The sequence below is a fragment of the Phyllostomus discolor genome, chromosome 5, assembly GCF_004126475.2.
Source record: "Phyllostomus discolor isolate MPI-MPIP mPhyDis1 chromosome 5, mPhyDis1.pri.v3, whole genome shotgun sequence".
NCBI lineage: Eukaryota > Metazoa > Chordata > Mammalia > Chiroptera > Phyllostomidae > Phyllostomus > Phyllostomus discolor.
In genome coordinates this window covers 47,323,991-47,329,519 of record NC_040907.2, presented here as the reverse complement: position 1 = coordinate 47,329,519, position 5,529 = coordinate 47,323,991, and the positions used below count along the sequence as shown (strand labels likewise).

General features: G+C 43.2%; 1 pseudogene; it reads left to right on the top strand.

The window, feature by feature from the left end:
- On the top strand, positions 1-495 carry LOC114497840 (annotated as a pseudogene).
- Positions 496-5,529: the final 5,034 nt, after the last annotated feature.

Below are 5,529 nucleotides of genomic sequence, written 5' to 3'. Positions count from 1 at the left end.
ATGTCTCTGGCGGTTCCTGAGAAGTCCTAGCACATTTTGAGAGCACTCAACACCAATATTGATGGGTGACAGTAAATAGGCTTTGCCATCACTGCAGTGAAGGGTATGGGGCGAGGATATGCTCACATGGTGTTGAGGAAAGCAGACACCGACCTCACCGAGAGGGCAGGAGAGCTCACAGGGGATGAGGTGGAAAGGGCAATTACCATTATGCAGAACCCACGCCAGTACAAGATTCCAGACTGGCTTTTGACAGACAGAAGGATGTGAAGGATGAATAATACAGCCTAGTCCTGGCCAATGGTCTGGACAACAAGCTTCGTGAAGACCTAGAGCGGCTGAAGAAAATTCAGGCCCACAGGGGGCTGCACTGCTTCTGGGGTCTTCATGTTTAAGGCCAGTACACCAAGACCACAGGCCGCTGGGGTCATACTGTGGGTGTGTCCAAGGAGAAATAAATCTCTAGGCCTTGTCTGTTAATACACAGTTTATGCAAAATAAAAAGAATGGTATCGAGGTTTCTAATATGAGAGATTAGATGTATGGTAGTGCCGCAGCTAATGAGGGAACAGTTTAGGAAATAAAGATACCGAGCTCAATTTTGGCATTGAACACTGTGGAATATCTAGACAAAAGCACCCAGTAGACAGTCTAAAACTTGTTAGAGAAGCAGGTAGTTTTAAAGAAAGGAGACTGCATGAGATCACTCGGACTGAGTACATAGATTGGAGAATTCCAAGAAGCAGGATGGTAGGGAACAACATTTAAAGGCCAGCAGGGAAAAAAAGTGGTGGGGGGGTACTTGGCAGTCCTGTTTAGACTCTGCTTATACTACTTATGTGTCCCACCCATGTAAGGAGAGCCAGGTAAAAATGCAAAAGTTTTCTGGCAAACATGGTCAGATTACACTGGGTATTGTTCTGCCTATTCCTCTCATCCATTACCTTAATGGCGTCCTGTAGCTCCTAATCCTTGGTTCCTGCTCTTTTATGGGTTCTGGCACATCCTCTCCTTGGCTCTGGTATCTCCACAATATTGAATTTGGTTTTTGGTTTTTGTTTTTTTTTACTTCGCTTCCTTTTTGGATCATAAGCTGAACTGACTCACTATTCACTCCTTCCTGCTACTGACCTTGCATTCCATGACACACCAGCTATAAAAGAAACCAAAATCAGAAAGAAAAAATAAAGGACTAAAAATGAACTAGAAAGAGTGGCTTCCAAGACAGCAAGCAAGCAAATTGTTTCAAGAAGGAGAATGGTCAGCTTGTCAACACAGTACAGAGGGAAGATAGAATGAGAGCAGAAAGAAGTTGGATTTGGCAGTCAGGAAGCTCCACGGTCTTTGAATGAGAGCAACTTGAAGAAAGTGATAAGGACAGAGGCAACTTTTAACAAAGGAATTGGCAAGATAAACTTTATAGCCTCTAATTTTCTCCAGGTAGCAGAAAGATCATCTTCTGATAGGTTTTAGCAGGAAATTAAAATTTGTAATCCACGTAGGTGATTCACATACATTCAGTTCTCACAACCACCATCTGGAGTGGGAATTATTATCCCCATGTTATATAATATTTCTAAAGTTATGAAAGATAACCTGAAAGTTATAAATATCTAAACTACAGATATTTCCCTTGAACCTTGAATTGTATAATACGAAAAGAATTTTACTCTTTGCCATTGAAGTTTAGATTCTCTTGAAGCCCTGCTTCCTGAATTACAGAAGTCTAAGGAAGTAGTGCACTTTCTATAAAAATGTAATTTTTAAAACTGGGAGCTATGAAATTATAGAAAGAGCCATGCAGCAGGCAGTGTGAATATTTGAAAGATAATAAAGTATAACCCAGCTATAGAGCAGAGAAACACGTCTTTTCAAGTGATAAAGTTTTTATGTAGAATGGAGGAACTTACCATTTAAGCAAGTGACATTTAAAAGTCATTTTGTTGAAAATCTTTTTTTAAAGATTTTATTTATTTATTTTTAGAGAAAGGGGAAGGGAAGGAGAAAGAGAGGGAGAGAAATATCAATGTGTGGTTGCCTCTCACATGCCCCCACTCTGGGTGGCCTGGCCTGCAACCCAAGCATGTGCCCTGATTGGGAATCGAACTGGTAACCCTTTGTTTTGCAGGCTGCCACTCAGTCCTCTGAGCTACACCATCAGGGATGTTGAAAATCTTTTTAAAGTAGATATATTAAGGAGCACATATTTACTTCTTAAAACAAATGATACTCGACCTGAATTATCTTTTTAGTGATGAATTCAATAATAGAATAATTGGCTTCTGGGTATATTGAGGATTATAGGATGATTTCCTCCTGCATTAAGTGACTTCATGAAGTTATACCTTCTTAATTCTTGTGTCCGCTTTTTGTAGATTTTTTGTCTCCTTCCTTTTCAATGCTTATATCTCATGGCAGCCCGTGTATTCACACAGACTCATTCATACCTGTTGTAATATTAAACCAATGTACCAAATCCAAATACAGATAAATGAGGTGAAATTTGCACATGCCCATTCTTATTCTACAAATGTTCTTTGGGAGGCTCCCATTCCATTTCCACCTGACCTCCTGGTCTTGGCTTCTTTTCTTTCTGCTTCTGTCACTCAGACTTGATTGTGACAGTGTGCCACTCAGCTCTCCCTTGAGAAGCACAGGAATCCAGCTAGCTGCTCTATGTAGCTCCAGGTCTGCAGTCTTCACACTGAGACCATCCTCCCTCCAGGAAGCTCCCAGCCAATGACTAAATGCAGTCAGTGGGGCTACTCTAGCTGGGCCATCTCTGTCTCACACAAGATTCCTCTGTGGGCCATCTTTGCTCTGGGATGTCCTACCTAGTCAAGACTTTCCCAGGGATGCACTGCAGCATAGGGCTCTTCCTACCTAATCCTCTTCTTCCCTCTCTTCTTTCACAAGTGTCTGACCTGCTTTGTGGCTTGAAGGCTTTCCCACCTACTCTTGCTCCACCTCCCCTTTTATCCTTCAGGGATGTTTTCCTAATACATCATATGCATACCTAATTGTGGCTTGGTATCTGCTACTCAGAGGACCCAGCTGACACAGTTGGTAAGCAAACAAACAAACAAACAAACAAACCAAAAAAATGGGCCAAGAAAGCAGGCAGTCAAGTTAGGTTCACTCATGGTTGGCTGGCAGGTAGGACCTCATCGCAAGTGGAAGGTAGGAGGCAGGTAGTCCTTCACACAAGGTAGCCCCATAAGTGCTGAGAATTTCACTACTGGTGACCTGGGAATGCATCCTAGGAGAGGGGAGCAGTTTTGCTAGCTTGAAGATTTAGCTACTTGAAAGATATGGGGGGAATAATAGTGCTTGCAATTATAATAGTGTTCACTGGGTATTTTAAAGTTCTATTGATGCCTTACAGAGGGACAATGAGAAACTGAGAAATAATGAAACAGTAAAAGGCATGGCATGAGAGACAGGGAGCCTGTTTAACTGGGAGCAATTTCTTGAAAAACTGAGTTTAACACCTTTGCAAGGACATGCCCCTCCCTCAGGGAGTGGGGCAAATTCAAGGTAGGATGGCTCTTAGAAGCCTGGAAAAGGTGATGGCCCCTGCTGAGGAGGAAATGCCTGAGTTTTCATGGCAGATGTTAGAGGAAGGAATAAAAACGCTGTGGGAAGGGGTATGCTGCAATAAATTCATCATGTGAAGCCAGAGGGCCCACCAGAGGATTGCATTCCACAGCAGGGTCCAGAGCACACACCAGTCTCCAGGCCACCAGGAATGCAGTGGTGGGAGGGGCACCGGCATCAGTAAATCACATTGTGCCAGCTCTCCTTGCAGGTCAGGGATGAAGCTGTTACAGATTCATGTTCATTAATAGCAATGGGAGTGATAGCTCTCCAGAATAATAGAAGCCACATAACAAAGTTTAACTGCCAGAAGCCAGGGGGCCACCATTACTGGAACTCCCAGCAAGGCTAGAAGAGCTGACAAGGAGGCATGAAACACAGGAAGCTGTGGAAATGGTTAATAGAATTTGGGGCCCCTAGGGGTAAAATAGAAGAGCAACAAATGACAATGTCCTTTAGCATCTATAATCAGAAACAAGCAAGATCCAAGAAGCAGGAGGCTAAGGGTCCAACACAAATCTTAATTCCTTGCTCAGTTCCTGGACCTGAGACAATGTGCAGATCCAGAATTCGGTGACTGAGAGTTGGCCGCGTCCCAGGAAGGAAGAACGCTGCAATACTGTGACAACTATTAACCATAATGACTTCCCTAGTCCTGCCCCAAATGAACCTACAGCTATTTACTCAGGTGGCTAGGCACAAGGAAAAGGACAATAATCACATACATTTAGGACTTCTGGACACACTTTCCTAGCTGACATTGATATCTATAAACCTAAAGTGTCATCACCACCCCATGTTACAGTTGGGGCTTTGGGACCCAGTACTATATGCAATTCTGGCTGAAATCTTACTTACAGTGGGTCCACAAACCCAGTTGGTGGGCATTTTACTCATCCTTAGTAAAAAAAGAATTAGGGTATCATTCATTGAAATTTGATTCACTTTGTTCCTGACTAGTAGAATCAGAACAATCATATTGGAGAAGTCTCTGAAACAACCACCTCACCAAGTCATGGGAGTGAATCAAAAACAGTATTGCATCCCAGAAATGATGGCAGATATTAGTACCCTGTGATAATGAACTTTATGTGTCAACTCAACTGGGCCACAGTACCTAGATATCTGATTAAACATTATTCTGGATAGTTCTGTAAGGGTATTTTGGGGTGAAGTTTCCATTTAAATTGGTAGAATTAAGTGACTGGGTGAGGGCCAGTCTCACTCTTGCTGCCTCAGAATATCCAACCTACCAGCAACAGAGAGCAACACTGACACCTGATAGGGCACTGCTCCTCAAGGCGACCAACAGCCACTTGGTGTCTTAAGCTTTTCTGTCCTGGAAGGACCAGCAGTTCATCCTCACAGTGGTAGACACCTATTCTAGGCCTGGGTCTGTCTTCTCTGCCTAAAGGCCCTCAGTTAACATCAATATCCAGGAGTTTACACAATGGTTGATTCATGGGCACAGAATTCCATATTGCACAGCATCTGACTGGGGAACCCACTTCATAGAGAGGCAGGTACAAGAGTGGGCCCTTGACCATGGAGTCCAGTGATCCCTTACCACCCTAAAGTAGCCAGCCTGATAGAATGTTGGAACAGCTTACCAAGGCATAGCTGAAAACCCAGCTCAGAGACAATACACTGAAAGAATAGGGTAATATCTAGAACACAGCACATACAGTAAATCAGAGACCCCTCCGTGGTACTCCGAATGAAAGAATATATGAACATAGAGTACCAAGGGAGGAACAATTGTGGCCCCCTTACCATCATTCCCAGTGACCAATTGGAGGGCATTTTGCTTTCTTTCCCTATAACTCTGAGCTTGGAGAGAGTGAGGTTCTCACCCCCCAAAGGAGCATATTCTTTCTAAGGGGACAGTAAAGGTCCTATTTAACTATATATTATAGCTACTGTGTGAGCATT